Here is a 24,017-nt window from a genome sequence, read left to right on the forward strand (position 1 = left end):
CCCAAAGCAATCACAGCAACAACAAAAATAAATAAATGGGACCTGATCAAATTAAAAAGTTTCTGCACAACCAATGACACAATCAATAGAGCAAACTTACAGAATGTAAGAAAACTTACAGAATGGGAGAAACTATTTGCACAGTATATGTCCAATAAAGGGCTGATAACCAGAATCTACAAAGAACTCAAATCAGCAAGAAAAAAAATCAATCAACTCCATTAAAAAGTAGAGAAAAAACATGAACAGAAGCCTTTCAAATGAAGACAGACTAATGGCCAACAAACACATGAAAAAATGCTCAGTGTCTCTAATCATCATGGAAATGCAAATCAAAACCACAGTGAGATTTCACCTAACTCCAGTGAGAATGATTCTTATCAAAAAGTCCCCCCAAATGTTCAACATCTCTAATCATCAGGGAAATGCAAATCAAAACCACAATGAGATATCACTTATCTCCAGTGAGAATGGCCTTTATTAACAAGTCCCAAAACAATAAATGTTGGTGTGGATGTGGAGGGATAGGAACACTCCTACATTGCTGGTGGGACTGCAAACTAGTGCAACCTTGGTGGAAAGCAATATGGAGATATCTTAAAGCAATACAAGTGGATCTACCAATTTATCTAGCAATCCCATTACTGGGCATCTACTGAAAAGAACAAAAGTCACTCTGTGAAAAAGACACCTGCACCCGAATGTTTATAGCAGCACAATTCACAATTGCGAAGATGTAGAAACAACAAAAGTGCCCATCAATACATAAGTGGATTAATAAAATGTAGTATATGGTATATACATATACCATGGAGTACTATTCAGCTATAAGAAACAATGGTGATATAGCACCTCTTGTATTTTCCTGGCTAGAGCTGGAACCTATTCTATTAGGTGAAGTGTCCCAAGAATGGAAAAATAAGCACCACATGTATTCACCAGCAAATTGATATTAACTGATCAACATATAAGTGGACATATAGGAATAACATCTATTGGGTGTCAGGCCAGTGGGAGGGAGGGGATGGGTATATACATACATAATGAGTGTGATGTGCACCAACTAGGGGATGGACACGCTTGAAGCTCTGACTCGAGGGGTGAGGGGGCAAGGGCAATATAGGTAATCTTAACATTGGTACACCCGTAATATGCTGAAAAAAAATAAAAAATATATATAAAAAACAAACAAACAAAAAAGTCTCCAAACAACAGATGCTTGTGTGGATGCTGAGAGAAATAAACTCTCATACACTGTTGGTGGGACTGCAAATTAGTATAACCTTTATGGAAGGTAGTATGGAGATTCCTTAAAGAACTAAAAGTAGACCTAGCATTTGATCCAGCAATCCTACTACTAGGTATTTACTCAAAGAAAAAATATATTTTATAAAAAAGACACTTGCACTTGAATGTTTATAGCAGCACAATTTGCAATCACAAAGATGTGAAAATAACCCAAGTCCCCACCAATACATGAGTGGATTAATAAAATGTGGTATACGTATATCATAGAGTTCTACTCAGCCACAAAAACAATGGTGATATAGCACCTCTTGTATTTTCCTGGATAGAGCTAGAACCCATTCTACTAAGTGAAATATTGCAAGAATGGAAAAACAAACACCACATGTACTCAATACTAAATTGGAACTAATTGATCAGCACTTATATACACAGATGGAAGTAAAACTCAAAGGAAATCAAGCATGTGGGAGGATGGGTGCATTCACACCTAATGGGTACAATGCACACTATCTGGGTGAAGTGCACATCTATAATTATGACTCGAACAGTAAAGAAAGCAAATTATATAACCAAAATGTGGGTACCTGTATAATATTCTGAAATAAAATATTTAAAAATTAAAAAAGTAAAATTTTACAGAATGGAATGTTATGGAAGGGAATGTTAAAGAATGGAATGAACTGAAATAGATTGTTTATAGAATGAAAATTTATGGAATAAAGTGTATAAAATTAAAACAAATATAAAAATAGCTCAAGTCATTTAGTCATTCTTCAGGCCCTTATTATTCTGTCTACTCTTTTTTTTTTTTTTTTTTTTTTGAGACAGAGTCTCGCTTGTTGCCCAGGCTAGAGTGAGTGCCGTGGCATCAGCCTAGCTCACAGCAACCTCAAACTCCTGGGCTCAAGCAATCCTGCTGCCTCAGCCTCCCAAGTAGCTGGGACTACAGGCATGTGCCACCATGCCCGGCTCATTTTTTTTCTATATATATATATTAGTTGGCCAATTAATTTCTTTCTATTTATAGTAGAGATGGGGTCTCGCTCTTGCTCAGGCTGGTTTCGAACTCCTGACCTCGAGCAATCCGCCCGCCTCAGCCTCCCAGAGTGCTAGGATTACAGGCGTCAGCCACCGCGCCCGGATTCTGTCTACTCTTTAACCTTTGACCTTATCTCTACCTTTGAGGCTAACTTTGGCCACTTCCCCGCAGATAACCCTTCACTCCAGCTGTGCAGGGCTTTTGTTCATAATAACGTATCAATATATTTTTTAATTGTGACAAACCATGTTAATGTAAGGTGTTAGTAACTGTGATTCTTCCAGTGGGGCACATTGTTTCATGCCTCAGTTGCTTTGCTCAGCTGCTCCCTCTTGCCTCAAGGCCCAGACCTGCACCTCGCCTATTTCTACATCATCCTTGCATACTCAGCTCAAGTCCTTACTGACCCCAAGTCTAATCTGGATGCTTCTTTTTCTTCTATGGCCCCTTAGCAACCCATACTTAATTCTGCTTTAGTGATTTGAGCTCATGCTACTCTAGGGACCCACCCCACTATTCAGTGAGATTCCTTCCAAAGGATTGCTTCCTGTCCATTTCTTTTTTTGAAGATTTGAGGTAAAAACTTTATTACGTGTGTATTAAGTGTGCATAGTAATTTGAGTCTCATAAAACACTGCCTCCCCACACTGTACCCTCTTACTCACAAAATAACACTCTAATGCAACTCTGTGCTCTGACATACACGACTGACATCTGAGGATTCAAAAGAACACCTTGCCTGTTTCTTTCTAAGGGAGCACAGTCACTATTTATTTCTGTGTCTCTGGTTCCTCGTTCCTAATAGATGCCCAACAGGTGTTTATTGATTATGAAAAGGATCCCTGAAAATCTTTCTCCCAGAATCAGGCTCACAGCCCTAGAATAGCACATGCCTGCAAAAATAAAAACTAAGGTTTTCATTAAGGTCCTCAGTAATTGGGTTGAAGAGAAACCCTCTTCCTGTAATCTTAACATCAGCAAAGCACAACTCCTTCCTCTTAGAACTCACAGGCAGAGGCTGTCTGTATTCCTGACATTCGTCTCATCTTGCCTTCTAATATGCAGACATGCACTGTCAGAATTGTCATGTTCACTGTTCACTCATGGTGAACGTCCTTAGCTCGACCTGCAATGTGCCACACACACTCAGGATAGGGACTGCGCCTAAGGAATATTCTCCAGGTTTCTCTAACTTCACAACAAACTCAGTTGCATTAATTGGGCATATCCTGTTTTCCCTTTTTTCCTTACTCATTACCCAACCATCTTACCACTCTAGTGTCTGTTTTTTCAAATACTACATTTTTTGATAACCTTTTCATTTTAGAGTAGTTTTAGATTTGTAGAAAAAGTTACAAAGGTAATATAGAGAGTCCTCATATACCCCACACCCAGTTTCCCCTATCATTAACACCTTAGGTTAACATGGCGTATTTGTCACAATTAATGAACCACTATTGATATATTAGTAACTAAAGCCCATTATTTTATTAATATATACTTAGATTTTTAAAAATGTATGTAATGTCTTTTTTTTTAATTCCAGGATCCCATACAGGACACCACATTACATTTAATCATCTGTCTCTTTAGGCTCCTCTTGGCAGCTTTTCAGACTCTTTGTGTTTGATGATTTTGAAAGTCTGAGGAGTAGGGGTTAGGTATTTTGTAGAATTTGTCTATTGTTTTCTCATGACTGGGTTTGGTGGAAGAAGACCACGGAGGTAAAATGCCATTCTCATCACATCATATCAAAGGTATAGACATACTGTCAATATGACTTGTTACTGACAATGTTAGCCTTGCTCACTTGGCTGAGGTATGTTTGTTAGGTTTCGCCAATGTAAAATCACTCCCCCCTCTTTCTATAATGTACTCCTTAGAAAGAAGTCACTACATGTGGCATGCACTTAAAAAGTGAAAACTTATGATCCACTTCCTTGAAGGTGGAGTAGCCACATAAATTATTTGGAATTCATATTCTTATCAGTATGAATTCATGCATATTTATTTTATCTCTTGGCTTATAATCCAATACTACTTTATATATTTTGTTTGCTCAAATTGTTTCACATTGGACAACTGGGAGTTCTTTCCTCCTGGCTCCTATGTCCCTTTGACATGTTCCTTTCAATAGGTTTTGGTTTTTGTCAAGCAATTCCTTCCTTCCAGATACTAAGAGATGCTTCAAGTTTACCTTGTGTATTTTCTGCACCAGTCCTGGAATCAGCCATTTGTCTAAGGATATCTGGTTCCTTTTTTTGTTTGATTTTGTTTTTGTTTTTGAGAATGGTATCAGAAACCAGATGTGGGCACCAGGAACAATCTCTGTTTTTAATAATTAAAACTTCTCTAACACTTTGATTTTTTGCAGACCAATTTATTCTGAACTTTAAAAGGGAACTTTGCTTCTTCTGGGTTGAACTCTCACTCAGTTTAATGTAAAATCTAAAAGGTTGGGCAGTCCTTGCTTGGATAGTAGACTTCTGGCCCCATCTATTTCGCTTGGGATGCGCTGCTGTAATTCAGAGACCTCAGTAAGAGTACACCTATATTTTCTGACATATGTTGATGTTGGGTAATGTGAGGGCAACTGTTATTCATGTTTCTGTGTTCTGTCTCTTTGACAGTTCTAAAAGTACTTGCAATCTGAGAGACATCTTACAATCTGAGGGACACATATTTGTAGGATGCTAAGCTCTGTATCTTCTGAAGCACTAAAGTGTTCTCCTATTAGTCTCTTTCTTTCTTCTGTGGTCCTGATCTTGGTAACTAATTGCCACTGCAAATGCATGAGCCAGGTACAAACAGACACAAATTGTAATATCCACTATCCAAAGAAAGGTGTTAGTCTGAGAGCTGTGCAGCTACCTGCAAAACAGAGGTGAAAGAAAGGATTAGAAACAGTCTCCATTTTAAAGTCTCTAACAGTTGTTTATACCAACTTACTGTTTCAGAGAAAGCCTTGGTTTAAAACTGTTTTGGATAATCATTTAGAATATGTTTTCTCTTTCCAATTCACACAAACTTCAATACATCATGCAAATTCTATTTCCAAAGTGATTGTAAGCATGTTTTATAACAAACCTATAGGTTGTTTTGTAATAGAGGTTTTCTTAGGCTATTGCTGAGGCGTTCTGAGTTCCTAGCCTGGCTGTTTACAAAGTATGTGCCAACACTGTCTCAGAGAACTGTTGAGCTCATACCTTCAGGGTAATTTAAGTGGAACAAGTAGGGAGGTCACAATCTGAATCCAATCAACAGACTGGTGGGAGACCAGTGAGTATTCTGACATAGCATTTAGAGACCAGAGAAAATGCAGCGATTTTTGGTCTGGTTTCTGTTATTCCCTATCCCTGTAAGCACTGGGAAAATAAACCTCAAGCATAACAAACTTGAGGCAAAACAGAAAAAAATTTTATATGACTATTTATTTGAAGGCAATTCCATGTGCAGGAGGTCTGTCTAAACATGCTTAAGGAAGTGAATCACATCTTGGAGCATCTTGACCTCCCTTTATGGATGCAGACAATTTCATTGGAATTAGCCTTTTAGTCCTTGATAATGTGTTTTTAAGTATAAAGCCAAGTTCAACGTTGACTGTGTCTTTTACTAGAACATAAGCCTTTAGTCAAAGTTTGAGAGTTATTTCCAAAATGAAGAGGATCAAATTTTCAAGCAAGGGAGTATTTCTGTGTTCTATCTGATTTTTAGCATGCTTAGGTAGGGGCATTTCTGGATGACTAAAAAGAAAGGAAAAAATCTATGCCAGGCTTGAGAAGTATATCATTATGCATTGACACATATTGATTTTGAAAGTTATAGGGCCCAAGGGAAAATTACTGTAAGTGAAGCTTCTGTAATTATGAAGTCATTTTATCCATTTGCTTCCTAACAAAGGTGTACTGTCATCAAAAGCCCCATGAGCATAATCGTGGATGAAAACAAAGTCATGACGGCAAGTGCAGTTGGTGAGAGACACTGTCATACTGCAGAAGCAGCACTGGGCTCAGATCCAAAGGTTTTATGTCCCTATCTATCCATGTCCTTGCCCTGTGTCCTTAGCTCCTCCCTTGTCCTCTTTGAGCCTCAGTTTCCTTCTTTGTAAAATAAAAGATTGACTCCTATCAGCTCTAAAAAGTCTACAATACATTCGTTTAGAAAAAACCTTGAAATGTTATTGAAGGAATCCAGCTGCTCATTTAGGCTGAATCTCACAGAGTCTCAACTCTCAAGTTCGCACTCAAGAAACTCTATCTTGATACCATAATTAGAGAGGTTGTTGGGGCCAAGGGGTTCAATCAGTACTCTTCAGACCTAACAGAGAAAAAATTATAAACTACATACCAACACATGAATTTACAATGGGAAAAATCAATACTAAGGGGACTGAAATGCACAGATTTTCTGGCCAGTCCCTACTCTTTGTACTGAAATCTCTGGAGAGCTCCAAATCAGAGTAAGAAAACTGAGCAGTGACTGTGGACCTTGAGCCAAGGGGCTTGAGATAGTGTAGAGGATATTTTCTCCAGTTCATGGTGAAGCCTGGTGTCTCATCTCTAGATCAGAGAAGAAAAGGTGTCTCTAGTTATCAGATGTTTGTTCTCCCCCAAATACAATAACCCTTTCCCCCTTTTCTACCCAGCTACTTCCCTGTCTCTCTTTCTTTCTCAGTCAGTGCTCAGTAATAATAATACATTTTCTGCTTTTTCTTTTAAAATATTAGACAACATTAAGTCTAAAAAAGGAGGTAAAAGGAATAAGTAGTCTTCTGTTTACAAATTTTTCTTAGATTTAATACAATATAATGGATTAGGGTCAAGGTTTTGATCACTAACATATGCTGGTCTTGCCAACCTCAGTTGCTCTCAACTCACTTTGGATGGTTGAACTTGAGTGTTTCCCTCTCCTCATATCAAACATTTGTAGACCAGGTCTTTTGCTACTATTCCAGATGATGTTTCAGGCATCATATATATAGTATCTACTAGTTTAAGAGGATAACCTTATTAGAAATCCTTGTGGAAACCATCGATTTTATAATCAAGTTAGAAAAAATTCCAAAGGCTTCCCTGTTCAGGATTGATAAGAGAAAAATGTCAATATGGGGCAGACTGGGGATCCTCTGAGACAAAGATTATCATACTTTATTTTGGGGGAACATTTTAAAAATACGGGTTCCAAAGTGTCAGGCACTGAGATTTCAGTTCAGTGAGAATTTCAAGTATTCCCAGATGGATGATTTTAGTGTTTGTGGCTGACAGATCCTCTTTCTTCTAAGGTTTTTTATTTGCAAAGTTGGATTGTATTTTGATTTATTTCTTTGGGGAACAACTTCAAGTTTTAAGACAAAAACAAGCCTCCAAATAGAGGCTTAGATTCTTAGTCTGAAAGTATATTATCATAAAAAACCTAAGTACTAAGTGGGCCCTGCTGAGATTTTAGAAAGAAGGGCCTCTGCCACACAGATGTACAAACCACCTCACAGCAATCCTCAAGGACCAATGGCAGTCAGCTCTATAAAATCTCCATATGTTTAATTCTATTCTATTAATATTACATATAAAGGGGAGGGATCCCCTCCCCCACCCTCTTTTCAGTATCTAAAATGCAGGCTGCGTCTTTGTTTCGTGGCTCTAGCTCAGTTTAAGTATCCATAAGAATTTGTGATTGAATAAACAAATTAATTACATGATAGTGGAATTTTCTGTTTTATTTCCTGTATCGCCCATTAGATTTTGGATTCCAGGAGAGATGGGGCCATGTCTGTCTTGTTCATCACGGTATCCTTAAAGCTCAGCAAAGGGAGGAGCATGCAGTCATTATTCAAATATTTGTTGCATGTATAAGTGAAAAGTGAAAATGAAAATGGAACTACATAGACATTGTGCAACCAGAAAGCCAAACTTCTTCACCAGCAAGTTCAACATATGTTCTGCACAATGAGACTTTTATTCGCCTCTCTCTTTTATTATGTCCTCTGTCAAGACTCAGGGTGTCGGCCGGGCGCAATGGCTCACACCTGTAATCCTAGCACTCTGGGAGGCTGAGGCGGGCAGATTGCTTGAGGTCAGGAGTTCAAAACCAGCCTGAGCAAGAGCGAGACCCCATCTCTACTAAAAATAGAAAGAAATTAATTGGCCAACTAAAAATACATATAAAAAATTAGCTGGGCATGGTGGTGTATGCCTGTAGTCCCAGCCATTTGGGAGGCTGAGGCAGTAGGATTGCTTGAGCCCAGGAGTTTGAGGTTGCTGTGAGCTAGGCTGACATCATGGCACTCACTCTAGCCTGGGCAACAAAGCAAGACTATGCCTCAAAAAAAACCAACTCAGGGTGTCTTGTTTGTATTGATCTAATAGTGGTGTACATTTTCATGGCTGGACTGGGGAGGGAAGTTATGTGTACAGAACATGGACTTTTGGGGAAGAATCTGAGAAAACAGAATAAAGAGATTCCCTGTGAAAGATCAGGTGATTGTCCCTGAACAGGAAATGTACACAAAGCTGATTACAAAAGTGGCACCTGAAACAAGAAAAAAAGACTGTCTTATCAGTGTGGTGACAATCCTCGAAATGATGGCTTTGTTTATTGAGGGGCCTGGGAAACACTGAAAATCCTGAGCTTATAGCTAAACATGAACTGCTAAGGCAAAGCATTGTGCATCGGGTATGAATTATTCTTGCATCAGTGTGTTTTAGTTTAATTTCATTCTGCTGCAGTACTTGCCAGGTGAACTAGAGCAATAGTTATTAACCTTGGCTGCACATTAAACCCCCCTAAAATGTGTTCAGCAATCCTGATAATCTGACCATGCTTAAGACCAATTAAAACCTGCTATCTAGCGGGTGAGATTCAGACATTAGTATTTATTAAAGCTCCCAGATAATTTTAATGTATAGCTGGGAAGGACAATCACTGTCCTATATGAAAAGCCCTAATTCCAATATCTTTCCAGATCAAACAGGAGTCTGCTATGTGTCCATGAGCCTCTAATAACTCAGGCAGAATCACTAGAACTAACGGCCCTTGGAAGGTCTATGTTAGCCTCCATCTTGGCTATCTCAAATTCTTCCACCTTGGCAACAAAGCCTACTTTCCTCTAGACTTTTCTGTCTATTTTTCAATGCAAATTCAAATTCAAGTGTAGCAAATTCAAGTGTAGTTTCTTTACACTCTTCACAAGACAATTTCCCACAGATATATTCCTCTTGATTGCTTAAGTGGTTCCTTTATTACATCTTCTATAAAGAATCTTCTAGAAAAATCTGAAAGAGGAATGGTTATTTTTCCCATGCACAACAGACACTAAATTCATGTTTCTCTTTGTTTCAATGCCATGGACATACACATATTGATCTTTATAAGAGCTTTCAGTGTTTCTCATCACAATGTTCCTTCCTCAAAGCATGGTACCAAATGTGATTTCATAAAAATCTTTCAGGGTACAGCAGATTCTTGGATCCCACCTCAGACTTACTGAATCAGAGTCTTTAGGGGTTGGGCCTAGAAATCAGCAATACTTACAAGCAGCCCAGGTGGCGTTTTCTTAAGTACATGGAACTTAGAAAACTACTAAATTTAGGCTTTCTCTCAGGGAGCTGCCATCTCTGTTATAACCTCCGATCTAGGAGCAGTGTCTGTTTCTATGGTTCATACTGATGTAGTGTTTCCTCAGCAGAAGATTAGCCTTTCCTAGCTGTTTGTTATATTTTAAAATATTAATTCATTGAGCCAGCCCTGTGATGGTTTTTTCCACATCGACTTGATTGGCCATGGGTGCCCAATTAAACATTATTTCTGGGTGTGCCCATGAAGATGTTTCTTGATAAGATCAGCATTTGAATTGGTGGACTCAGTAAAGTAGATTGCCTTCCTTGATGAGGTTGGGCATTCTTCAATCCACTAAGGGCCTCAATAGAACAAAATTAGAGACAGAGATTGGTCCTTTTTTCCCCCCTCTGCTTCACTGCTTGTGCTGGAACATCTCATCTTATCCTCTCCAGCCCTTAGACTGATATTTACATCATTGGCTTTCCTGGTTCTCAGGCCCTCAGTCTTGAAGTGAATTACGCCACCATTGGCTTTCCTGGTCTTTCAGGTTGCAGACTGTGGTACTTCTCAGCCTCCTTAATCATATGAGCCAATTCCTCATAAGGAATCAATCTCTCTCTCTTTCTCTATGTCTCACTCTCCCTCTCACTCTTGTTTTCTCTAGCTCTTTCACGTATGTGTGTATGTATATGTGTGTGTATATATAGACAGAAAGATGATATAGATGCATATAATATATATGTGTATATATATATATATATATATATATATATATATATATATATATATCTCCTACTTGTTCTGCTTCTCTGAAGAACACTAAGTAATACAAGTCCTAAATTATGTTCCATACAGGACGTTTTCACAGAGGAAGATAGACTTGCATTGTGTGTTAGTAGATAGATCAAAATTGAACAGTGATAAATCTTAAGACAGACAAAATAATATTGGAAAACCTGGAAAATCATAGATCATAACTGTTAGGAGTTGGTCCCATGGAACGAGGGCCAGAAAGAAAACATGAGGTCAGTTAAGTTTGGGTGGAGGAAATTAGTAGAGCCCAGGAGCAAATATTAATATTGCACCACAGCAAAGGAAATGAGGGCAAGCTGGAGAACATCTCTGTGAGTTGTATAGCTTATTGCATACTCTGCAAAGTTATGTTCAAAATTAATTAAACAAGTTTACAAAAAGTCCAGAAACACATAGCTAAAGGCAAAACATGAACCTTCTGAAAAATAAAATAAAACCAAGTACATTCTGTTAATGAAGTAAAACAACATGACTGCTATGGCTCTTATGACTTTTAGAATTTTTAAGTTATTGTGTGTTTTTTTAATCACATGAATATGCTTTGTGGTCTGAGGTTAAAAATAAAGTTTGTAGTCAACTTTAAAATGAAGTGAAGTACATGCTAAACAGAAAAGTGAGGTTACGAAAAAGACAAAGCATAACCATGGAAACTATGGCAAAGAAATGTAGAAACATTATATTGTATTTGAAAGAAAAATTTGTTAGCAAGTAATAACAAAGAACTTCTCTTTTGTGTACCTGAGTCTGAAATACATTTTTATTAACTCTTAGAATGTTAGCTCAGGTAGTCTTTTACATTTTTTAAAAATTAAGCTTTAAAAAAAAAAACAAAATCGGCAGAAGGTAGGCAGTGTGATTCCAAAATCAATAAGCTCCCAAAAAGAATAGTAAGAGCCTCTTCTTAGACAGCCCCAGAAGTTTGTGAATATGTGAATTTTGTATAGGACAAGAAATTTTCTCAACTCTAAAAGGTTGAAGTTCTTCTCAACTCTAAAAGTAAATTCAGTGTTCGGGGACCTTCAACTGATCACGAGTGTTTAAATAATGAATTATTAAAGAAAGCTAACTGCACATTTGCTAAAAACAGAAAGAGAAGAAAGAACAACTTATGAAAACTAGTAAGCTGACTAAATGTAAGTGATCATTCAGAAAAGTTTCTTGCTCAAGTGATTTGGAAACAGTTCCAAGTCCACGTGCAACTTTGAAGTCTGTCCTATGGATCTGGGCAAAATAGAAAAGCAGAATGAAAAGGAAGCAAGCTCAGACAATAGATTCTAAAAATTAGGAATGCATCTTGAGGATTAAAAAACAAACCTACTTTGCAGATGGATTTCAAGCACAGGACAGTTTTCACAAGTTTACATGCTTCCTTCCTCACAGATGTTAAGGAAAAATTATTAGTATTTATGCTTATCTAAGGCATTCAAAATCAGTATCACAAATGCTTAGAAAATGCCAGAAAGATACACAAGAAACTAGTTATAATGAATTCTCTGGGCAGGAGACGGGAGGAAGACCTGTTCCCTCTGAAATGCCTTCCCTAGTGCAGACTCTTACTCCACACTTCCTGTCCACGTGAGCTGAGGCCACATTGACCTCTATCTTTTCTTAATTCTGAGAGCAGTTTTAGTCTGAAGGATACTGCATTCATTATATATTCCAACATAACAAACTACTACCAAATTTGAGAGCTTAAAACAATAAACATTTGTAACCTCCCTTCAGTTTCTAAGTGGTTCTGGCTCAGAGTATAAGGGGTTGCCCTGAAGATGTTGGTTAGGGCTGAGGCCTTCCGAAGGCTTGCCTGGTCTGTGGGATCCTTTTCCAGGTTCACTCACGTGCTATTGGGTACAGGCCTCAGTGCTTTGCCCGCTGTTGGCCAGAGGCTTCAGTGTTTCACCTGTGGGCCTCTCTGTAGGGCGGGTAACAAGCTGGCGTCTGACTGCTCTTTTAAGGGAGTTATCTGAGAGGAACAGAGAGTGAGGGGCTGAGATGAAGGCCACGTTGTCTTTCATAAGCTAGTCACAAAAGTAGTGTACCATCACCCCTGTCATATCCTATTGGTCACACAGACCAACCCTGGTAGAACAAGAAGGGGGCAAGGCAAGGGTGTGAATAGCAGGAGACCAGATTATTGGGGTCCCTCTTGGGAGGCCCCTCCAAGAGTGCCATTTGACACTGAGAGCTCTTTATTAATCTCCTCCCCCATATGGATTGTTAGTTTCTTCAGAGTAGAACCGAAGTCATATGATCCTTTTAATTTTTTCCCTCAAAAGACATAGAAGTTCTAGGAGTCTTTCTTGGTTTCCTTCACATCTCCATATTGCCCTGATTGGGCGTGGGAAGAAAAGTGTCTGATTCCATGTGTATTAGATGAAAATAAGGACACATGATAGAACACAAAAGAGTAATTAAAAAGATAATGCAGATTTTTAAAAACATGTTTCCAGAAATACTGTAATGAACAGGTGGACAAAATAAGATTTTTGCTTTTCTTTTAGATGTATTTTCTCATATCTTTAAAAAGTCTCCTTTCACAGCTGCCTGCATCTGGATGATTTTCAAAAGCCAGCTTTAGACATCTTGAAAAATTATTGTCTACTAAAGGTCCAGGCATAGGGCTCTGGGATGCTGTCCTACAGGCTGAAAACTTTGTCTTGCACTAATTGTGTAATCAGAATTTCTTTGGCTACAACAAAACATTCACTGAACACCACTGTTGCACTGTTTGGAACTATTTTAAAAGACATAAAAATGAGTTTGACATAGAATAATATATAAATGCATGACTGTCAAAATATCAGTGAAATTCTTTTCAGCTAGTGAAGGGTCTTGAATTGTCTCAGATTTTTCATCGTCTCATGGCATGTGGTTGCATCACCCTCTCCAACTCTTTCCTTGCACCATTGTGGGGCCTTATTTCAAGTATAAGTCCATGTGTTCCTACACCTACAGAATGGCATGAGAGTAAGGAACAGTCATACTGTAGGTTGCAACAGCAAAGGTAAAAAATTCTGTTTAAAATAAGAAGGGGAAGGATATTTATTTAAACAAAGTAAGTTATTTTGGATACTAAATTTACAGTGAAAAAGAATGACTGACTATATCCCCCATACCTTAAATCAACCAAAACAATTAATGCAGCACAAAACCTGTTCTTCAGTTCTAAGGATCTATTATTGAAGGAGCGTATCTGCTCATCATTAAAATGACCTCACATTTTTAAAGCACTTCTGTCTTTTTCAAAGCACTTCAAAATTCTTATTTTATCCACTCAATAACCCAAACAATCCAAGAAAGTAACACTTGGCAATTTTTCTGTCCTTCATGGTTCCCATGACCCAGAATCCTTCCAAATCCTTCCCTTTTTTTGTTTAGGTCACTGGCTTGCCAATTTATATGGCTCAAGAGATACTCTTCTTATTCCTCCTATCTGCATGAACTCAAAACCTTCTCCATTTGATTCTTATTCAAGTTTTACCTCTGAATAATTTTCACTATAGTTTTAGTATTTTTTTTTCTTTTTCTGTAAGCTTTCCTTTTCAGATAGCTTTGCATTTGAAATAAACTGAGGCCAACCCTTTGTGTTGTTATTGGTGATCAAAGAAAAGATCTTCCAGAGCTGTGGTCCCCAACCCCAGGGGCCACCGACCAGTACCAGTCAGGGGCCTGTTAGGAACTGGGCTACACAGTAGGAGGTGAGCCGCAGGTGAGCAGGGGAAGCTTCATCTGTATTTACAGCTGCTCCCCATCGCCGACATCACTGCTTTGGCTCCGCCTCCTGTCAGATCAGCGGCAGCATTGGATTCTCATAGGAGCACGAACCCTTCTGTAAACTGCGCATATAAGAGATCCAGGTTGCATGCTCCTTATGAGAACCTAATGCCTGATGATCTGAGGTAGAGCTGACTCAAGGAGTGAGCATCTCCCTACCACTATCCTAAACGTCATCTTGATTTGGATGCCCATGAATTTTATAAGGTTTTCATACACATAATAAGAAGGGGAATTTTTTTGAGAACTTATTTATACGTACAGTTTGCAATGCTAACAACATACCATCATTTCTGCAATATAAATACACCTGTACATATGTGTTTTCTATTCTATATAAATTACCCTTTTCCTACAATCTTATGCTGAATTGAATGTAAGCTCACGAGGGGAGGAAGAAGGAGCTCATGACTTTCGGTATAGCTGACTAACCACTCTATTTGCAACTCCTTGAAAGATGCCAGGCACATAATAAATGCTCAATAATTTTTTAAGAAAATTGGCCTTTTTTAAAAGAATAATTGGACTGAATAATTGGGTTCCACTATGAAGGCTCCACTATGAAGGTGGATGTGATTGTGCTTGTCCTGAACAGCAGATATTTCTGGCAGTGCTAAGAGATGGCTGGTCTGGCACACCTAAGCTGGTGAACAGAACAACCTCATTGGAAAGGTACATCTAGCAATAGTGTTTTAGATTGATTATGTACTTTGTACTTTCCAGAAGACATTGCCAAACTTTTATCTCAGTTGATTTGGCAACAAGTCTATAACAACTGTATTATTATACTGGTTGGAAGGATAAAGAAAAAAAAATTAAGGCACAGAGGATTTGAGTGATTAGCCTAAACTCATAGAATGGATAAACTGCAGAACCTGGATGAAAAACAGAGCTTCTAACCTCTGTTCTTTCCACAACCCACTGCAGTATTTAATGAAATAATGGAATATTGACCAAAATCAAAAAGAAAGCATGAATAAGAAATTCATGAATCTTTATAGTCATACTGTCAGTGAATTAGAACCAAGAGAATAAAGCACTATGATGCATTTACTTTTCAGAATTAAGCACAGTGAAAGAAGGGAGGGAAAACAAGATTAAACAAAAGAATACATTTGCTATTTCAAATCCTAGCATAAATGGTAGGTGATTAAAAAACACTAGGAAAATATGGTGAGAACTCTCAGAAGATAACTTACAAAAACATAAAACTAATGTGCTAATGAAAAAGCCATGAGCAGCTAAGCCAGTCCCTCAGCATTAGATCTTTCTGTAAGTAATTAAAATGTCTCCTGTGTGAAAATATAAGCCAAAGTATGTGTGGAGTCAGGGAAAAGAAAGAGACAAAACAGATTCTTCAAGGGAGATAAACAGAAGATTTAAGTAACAACTTTTGAAAAACTGTACCCTAGAAAATCCTTCTGTTTTCCCCAAATGAAGCCCCTTCACTTTCTGATTTTAAATGAATTCTTATCAATAAGCACTTTGGGAAATGAATACTTCTGACTGTAACTTCCTGAGGGAGAGGTGAAGCCTCACTGTTGACATGTACTGACTTTCATTTCTCCGGCAAGAGGAAGGTGCTAGAAGCACACATTGCATTCTCTTAGCTCTCCAATCTGGATGGGAAATAAATGTTTTCAATTTACATTCATGAAGGAACTTTTCAGGGCAAGCCATCTATAACTTTGCAACGGGTTATTCCATTCCATTTGCCACATTCCATCTACTCTTGCATTTATTCATTAATTCAACAAATATTTATTGAATGCCTACTATGCGGCAGAAATTAATGAACATAACAGATAAACCCATGTTCTCATTAACTGGGCAAAGACAGACAAAAATCAACACAGTATATTTTGATAATACTTATCAGCCATCTTTTTGTGTATATTTCATCTTTACGATCTTTATCACAATCATCTCTGTCTCACTCACTTTGGTGCCTCTCCAATATTGACCTGTTTTTTACGCCCCCAATACTATCAGATCAGCAGAGACCCTCTTATTCACTCCCATATGTGGCCCAATATTTGAAATCTAATCAGAGGTTTGTTGCTTATGCCACTTGATTTGGATTTCCAGGGCTAATACTAGCCTGAAATTTAGCTGTCGAACCTGAGCCACAACTCTACACTGAAAAGAAATTCCATTTTCTTAAGGAGGATCATCATCCACTCTCTTGATTTGGTGATGTGCCCATTGTGTGCAATTCTAAATTCTATATAGAATCAAGTACTGGGCATCATTTTGTAATTTTCTTTAACAGAGTAAAATTCTGAAAGAAAAGGCTAAGAGGTGGACATGATTGCACCTAGGAAGTACTATGCCAGGTAGGGATGGAGAGGCTCATTGCTAGTCCTGCTATGAGAATTGTAAATACTTATTTTCTTTTATTTTGAAAACAAAAAATAGTTTTAAATTTATGGCAAACTATTTCAGACAAACAAAAGGAATAAAGATTTACACGATATAACAGATAACTCCATATGTCCCAACAAACTTAAAAAAAAGATTATTAACCCTCTTTCCTTATATAAAATTTACTTAAATTTTTTAAATGGGTATGTATGTCATTTCTAACTTTTTGTTATTACAATGTTGTACTAAGGATTATGGTACATTTTCCTTTCTGCTGATGTGAATTTCTCTAGGGTTTATGCCTAAGACTGGAAATCCTGGCTATGTGCAGCTCTGACTTTACCACACATGGACGGCTGCTCTCCAAGGGGATGTAGCAATTGACCTTTCCTCCAAGCACTATATGACAGAACTCGTTGTTCCGATACTTACCAACATTTGTTCTGTTGTTTAAAAACAATGATTTTTGCCAATCTACTAGATGTGAAGTACTAGTTTACTATTTTCTTTTAATTTCAGAATAGTATGAGGGTACACACATTTGGATTACATAATTTGCTTTTGTACAGTTTGAGTCAAAGTTGTAAGTGCGCCCTTCACCCAGATAGTGTGCCTTGTATCTATTAGGTGTGAATTTATCCACTCCTTTTTCCCCCTCCCACCTGCTTGATTTCCATTGAGTTTTACTTCCATATGTGTACATAAGTGTTCATCAATTAGTTCCAATTTAGTATTGAGGACGTGGTGTTTGTTTTTCCATTCTTGTTTTTCCATTCACTTAGAAGAATGGTCTCTAGTTCCATCAGGTTGTTACAAAAGATACTGCATCACCATTTTTTATGGCTAAGTAGTACTCCATGGTATACATATACCACATTTTATTAATCTACTCATGTATTAGTGAGTGCTTGATGGGCGCTTGGGTTGTTTCCACATCTTTGCAAATGTGAATTGTGCTGCTATAAACATTTGAGTTCAAGCATATTTAAAAAAGACACTAGTTTGCTATTAATATAAGTCTACATTTCCATGATAACTAATGAGTTTGAGAAACTTTCCATACTTAATGACCTCCCATTTATATCATATATCTTGACACTAAATAATACAAAAGTTACCACAAAAAATATTCCAAAATTTTGTCTTTTCAGTATGTATAATTCTGCTATGTTGGTATAGAAGCTTACCCCTTACACTTACAGAAGCATGCTTTTGAATGACCTACTCACCCACCATGAGCCTCACTTTCCTCATGGATAAAATGAAACTATTAACAGTAACTCTTACAATTGTTAAATAAAGTAAATGTAATAATGAATTTGAAATGCCTAGTGCAGTACCTGATAGAATCATAGTATTTAATAACCTGCTCATCTGTTTACAGTCCTCCTCTGTCCCTAGATTACAGGCTCTACAAGGCCTTGTCACTCTTATTCTCATTGCATTTCCACCATATGGCACAATGCCTGGCACATGGTAGATAGTCAACAATTGTGTGTTGAATGAATTAATGGTGATTATTATTGTTAGTGTATTTTATAGAATTTCTGTATGCACATACAAACATATATGAACATATGTTTTGTGCTTATGGATGTGAGTGTTTACAAAAATGATATCAGACATTCAACTTGCTTTTGCTACTTTGTACATTACAGACAGCTCTCCATATCATATTAATAGCTTCAATGTATTCCACTATATGACCACCTCAGGATCTTTTCAACCAGAACTCTATAGGTGGATAGTTAGACCATTCTACTGGTCTGAACAATGCTGTTGTAATCATTTTCTTACTCATATTGTTACATCACTTACAGATCCTTAGTTCCATTTATTGCATAAGTTGAGAATCACCTTCACTAGTACTAGAACTCAATCCCTTTTTTGAGTCCAATTTCTTCAAAATTGTTAAACATTTTTAACTCAGTGTGTCACTATCCTCAAATTAAATTTATCCAAATTGGAAATAAACTATACCTATACATAGCTTTTTATCAGGATTTCTTTATGTTTGTTACTGGCATTGGCACATAAAACTTCTGTAATCATGGGTCCTCAGCACAGCTGACTGCCTCATTCCAGGATAGAGGACTGTATGAGCCCCTCAGAGCCCATAAGCCTACAGCTTCTCTAATTATTTTCAGGCTTATCACTCACAAATCCTGTACATTATTCTCAAAAACAACTCAAAAAAAACCTGTTCATAATTGAGAACATTTTCTTCATTTTTTTCTTCTAGTATGTTATACGTCCATGCTGCCATCTTAGCCAACTTTTTCTACTAGTAAAATACCACCTACTGAATGTCACTTCTTCCTTGAGCCTTTCCAAAATGAGCTGACGTGACTCCCTTAGTCATTTAGCATCTAATGATCTAACTCATCCCATTTCCTGAAATGTGGGGCCAACACTTAAAGGTCATATTCTCAAATATCTCTTAGGCTTTGTAGCTACTTAGGGCCTTAAAGTTTTCAAAAGGATTATTACATTTAGGAAGCCAGTTGTTTTTCTCTCCTAATCTAGAAGGCACCAAAATAATTTTCCAACAGTGTTCCATTTTAAACCCTTGCTGCTTCAAGCATACTTATATTTGGCCTACTGAAAAATGCAGTTCTGTCAGCCCTGTACTCCAGTCTAGCCACCACATTCCTTCTCATTTAGAGACAGCTCCTATAATAGATTACATTATTGCCTACATTTTCTTAGCATCTATTAGCTCTTCAATCCATTTAGATTTGAACAATCAATACTTCACTGAAAGCTATGACTTATTTGCCAAACCATCTCATTTAGCTTTATCATACTTGATCACTTTTAGACTTTTAGGTGTTTCATACTATTAATATTATCCTTCTTTCTTTCCATAAGTGTTTTTTCTTAACTTGACTCTATCTTAATTCTCTTCTTACCTGGTTATTCCATCTCAGTCTCCTTTACTCCTTGTATCCCTCCATACAAATTTTTCACTGGAGATGATAATTGAATGGTTCAAACATGTGACACAACTTATTTCAATCTCTCTCACTTGCCCCTACAACTGACCAGAGCCTAGAAGCCAAATCCTTCACATTCCAGTGATCTGGGCAGCTACTACCAGTTCGTATAATGGTATAAGGTCATCAAATGTTCTTTCCTTTAACTTTGTCCTTTATCAATCTTTACCTCTCATACCTTTATTTAAATACTTTTAATAATGCTCAAGGAAGTGATGCTCAAGGAAGTGATATTCCCTGGCATATATATTTAGGAGTCATCAATATATTTGCAGTCATGTAAATGGATGAGATCAATGAGGAAAGGAAGAGTAGAGAGAAGATAAAATGCTATTGTTTTTGAAAATCTACTACAAATGCAAGACCAGATAGAAGATATAGATGTTATCTTTGAAATGGGTATTGTGAAATTGGTTGATTGGTTCAGGGATGGGCACTTGACCCAAGATGAGCTAACTGAGTTATGAGTGTCTTACTCAATACTTGCTGAACTAATGAATTTTTTATCTGCTCCCACCTTTTGTCACTGAAAAATAAAATGAAAAACTGAGTTCACTGGTAATAATCTATATAAGACAATGACTAATGTTCTAGGAATACTTTATTTAAATATTGTAAAAGTATCAAAATATTTGACTCACCCACATTTGTCTGTTGAAGTCCCTCAATGTTTATTTGGTTGACTTTACTGGAATCCCCAATAGCCGGTCTTTTGTTAGGTCCATGAAGTCACGTTTTGGATCTAGGACAACTCCCTGGGATTGATTTTCCTCTCTGAAATCTTACTTCAGAGACACAGCCTGATTTCCTACCTTCTCAATACTGACCTGAGCATTCTATATTTCTTGGGATTCTTACCCTCCCTGTATTCTAAAATACTAGATACAGGTACATTACCTGAATTCCTCATTCTCTTTCTACCTTGAAGGAAAGTACAATATATCCAGGCAGAAATAAACCCATTAAAGCAACATTTTGAAGAATTACTGCTTGTCAAGTTTTGCACTTCATATGAGCATGAGAACCAAGTCAAATACTCTGTAACAATAGCTGGAGGGGTTCTTCAACTCAAGACATTTGAAGATAACAAAAATAAAACTCTAGATTTTCTGTCTTTATAGTTATACTGAGTAATTATGTTTAGCATAGAATCAATATAGTGGTCATTTGATATAAATTTCAATTTCCTCTCAAAAAGAAACTGGTGACAACACTTATTTGTTTTAAAAAAGTAGTCTATGTGATTTTCTGGTTTGGGTTTTTTCCTCCAAGTTTTATTGATCTTCTTTTGGGTCCTACTTACTCTCATCTCCCACCAGTCAGAAACTAACATATTGTTCCTTATTTGGGGCCCTGTAATAATTTGCAAATGTTCTTAGGCTTTGCTAATGTACTACTCAAAGATATATTCTTTTTTTCATGAAAAGAGCTTGTTGTTCATCTTGAGCCTTTGGGCAGAACTAGAAGCTGAAGTATTTCCAAGGACAGCATTTTGCTCTAATGTGAAAGATAATGAGATGTGATAGATGAAGACCCTGGGCCTTATGGTAAACGGTCATAGATTCAATTTATGGCCCAGTAATTTACTACCTGTGGAGTCTTGGACAAGCAGAGTTTATCTCTGAGTGTCAATCTTCTCATAGAGATTATAATAATGTCTTATTCCATAGGGTTATTGTGAGTATTAAATCAGTGGTAATGTATGGGATTGTCCTTAATATAGAGCCTACCATATTTTAGAAACTCAATAAATACTAGGTTCTTCTTGTATTTTTTTCCCTCAGAACTTTAGAAACTAGAAGAACATCACAAAAGAACACGTGACTCTACTCACTATTTAGTAATCCTATATACTGAAAAGGGATTCAGAATTCAATTTATAGAGGAAGGATTTGTGAATACCCAGTTTATGCTGTTCTTTGTTCAACATTAAGTGAGACTAACATCACTCTTCACTTTGAATAATCAGAGGAATTTGGTTCAGAGCCTTTAGACAAGCCAATACCTGTTTTCTTGAGGCCATTTTATCAAGAAAACATTCAAAAAATTAAGTATTTTTATTTGCAAAAGCCATAGAAATATATACCTTATATGTGTGTGCATTTTTATATATATTGATTCCTATAGCTTGTGAATATGAATGAATGATATATATGTGTGTGTATGTGTAAATATGGGCACACACACATAGTTGACACTTGAACAATGCAAGGGTGGGGCGTAAACCCCCACGCAGTCAAAAATCTGCATGTTACTTTTGGCTAATAGACTACTGTTGACTGGGAGCTTACTGATAACAGGAATAGTCAATTAACACATATTTTACATGTACTATGTATTATATGCTATATTCTTACCATACAGTAAGCTACAGAGAAGAAAATGTTATAAATAAAATCATAAGGAACAGAAAATATATTTACTATTTATTAAGTGGAGGTGGATCATCATAAAGGTCTTCATCATCTTCATGTTGAGTAGGCTGAGGAGGAGGAAGAGGAAGGGTTGGTCTTGCTGTCTCAGGAGTGGGAGAGGTGGAAGAGGTGGAGAATGTGGAAGGGGAGGTAGGAGAGACAGGAACACTCTGTGTAACTTCACAGAAACACATTATAATTTCTGTATGGATTTTTGGTTTTTTGATTTCTGTAAACATATTTCTATATAGCACCAATCTTTCTTCTACCATTTGCTTTAGTTTCAGGCCTGTATCACAGAAAGATCTATGTCATAAAAGAAGTCAAAAACAGTCTTAAATAATCAGACTGTTTCTGCCAGATTGTTTACTATCAATTTTTTTTTTGGGGGGGGGCAGTGGTTCTAAATTTTCTTCCAAATCATCTGGCACTGGTTCTAAAAGGCTCTCTTCATCAAGTTGTCTTTTGTTAATTCCTCTAGTGTGATGTCTATTAGATCTTGAATTTCTCTAAGATCCATATTTTGAAACCCTTGATAAACTCTTTCATGATTTCCTTGACTGGCTCTGTCATAAATACTGTGAAGTCACGTACAACATCTGGACACGATTTTCTCCAGCAGGAATTTATTGTTTTATGTATTGACTTGATGGCTTCTAGAGGCTGAACTAGAGACATTGTGCTTGGCAGCAGGTAGACCACTTCAAAGGCTTTGATGTTGAACTCATGGGGTTCTGGGCGTCCAGAGGCATTGTCCAATATCAAAAGAACTTTAAAAGGCAGTCCCGTACTGGCAAGATACTTCCTGACTTCAGGAAGAAAACATCAATAAATTCAGCCCAGAAAAAGGGTTTTCATCTGGGCCTTGTTGTTGTATAACAACAATAACAACAACAAAGCTAGCAGCATGTGTTTATCTTTTTTTCCTTCAAGACTTTTGTGTGTGTGTGTGTGTGTGTGTGTTTTTTTTTCAAGACAGAGTCTCACTTTTGTTGCCCAGGCTAGAGTGCCATGGTGGCATCAGCTTTAGCCACAGCAACCTCAAACTCCTGGGCTCAAGCAATCCTCCTGCCTCAGCCTCCTGAGTAGCTAGGACTACAAGCATGTGCCACCATGCCCGGCTAATTAAAAAAAAAAAAATCTATATCTACATAGATATAGATATATATTTTAGTTAGCCAATTAATTTCTTCTTATTTATAGTAGAGACAGGATCTCACTCTTGCTCAGGCTGGTCTTGAACTCCTGACCTTGAGCAATCCACCCGCCTTGGCCTCCCATAGTGCTAGGATTACAGGTGTGAGCCACCACACCCAGCCCCTTCAAGACTTTTGGGTTAGCAGCTTTATAGATAAGGGCAGTCCTAATCATAAACACCACTGCATTTGCACAAAACAGTAGAGTTAACACCTAAAATTCTGGTGCTTGCTTCTCTTCCTTACTAATAAATGTCCTTTGTGGCATTTTTTTCCCAGAATAAGGCACTTTTGTCTGGATTAAAAACCTATTTAGACAGATATCCTTTCTCCTCAATGAGTTTCTTAATGGTATCTGGGAACTCCTACTGCCTCTTGGTTGGCAGAAGCTGCTTGTCCTATTAGCTTCACATTTTAAAAGCCAACCTTCTTTCTGAAATTATCAAGCCATTCTTTCCTGGCTTTAAATTCTCTAGCTTTTCTAGAGATGTAGCTTTTGACTCTAGCTTTTGATTCTTCACACTTTCTTTTAGTTTTGAGTTGCCATATAATGCCTTCACTCTTTTGAATCATATTAGAGTCTATAGATATGCCTCTCTTATACTGATCCTACAATACA

General features: G+C 37.3%; 1 long non-coding RNA gene across 1 annotated transcript in view; it reads right to left on the minus strand.

The window, feature by feature from the left end:
* Positions 1 to 4,670: 4,670 nt before the first annotated feature.
* Positions 4,671 to 24,017, minus strand: part of LOC142873718 (uncharacterized) — a 42,870-nt gene continuing 23,523 nt past the window's right edge. Inside the window, exon 4 of the long non-coding RNA XR_012921669.1 lies at positions 4,671 to 5,158. This is a non-coding gene — a long non-coding RNA (uncharacterized LOC142873718). The remainder of the gene's footprint in view (positions 5,159 to 24,017) is intronic.

The sequence above is a fragment of the Microcebus murinus genome, chromosome 11 (genome assembly GCF_040939455.1).
Source record: "Microcebus murinus isolate Inina chromosome 11, M.murinus_Inina_mat1.0, whole genome shotgun sequence".
NCBI lineage: Eukaryota > Metazoa > Chordata > Mammalia > Primates > Cheirogaleidae > Microcebus > Microcebus murinus.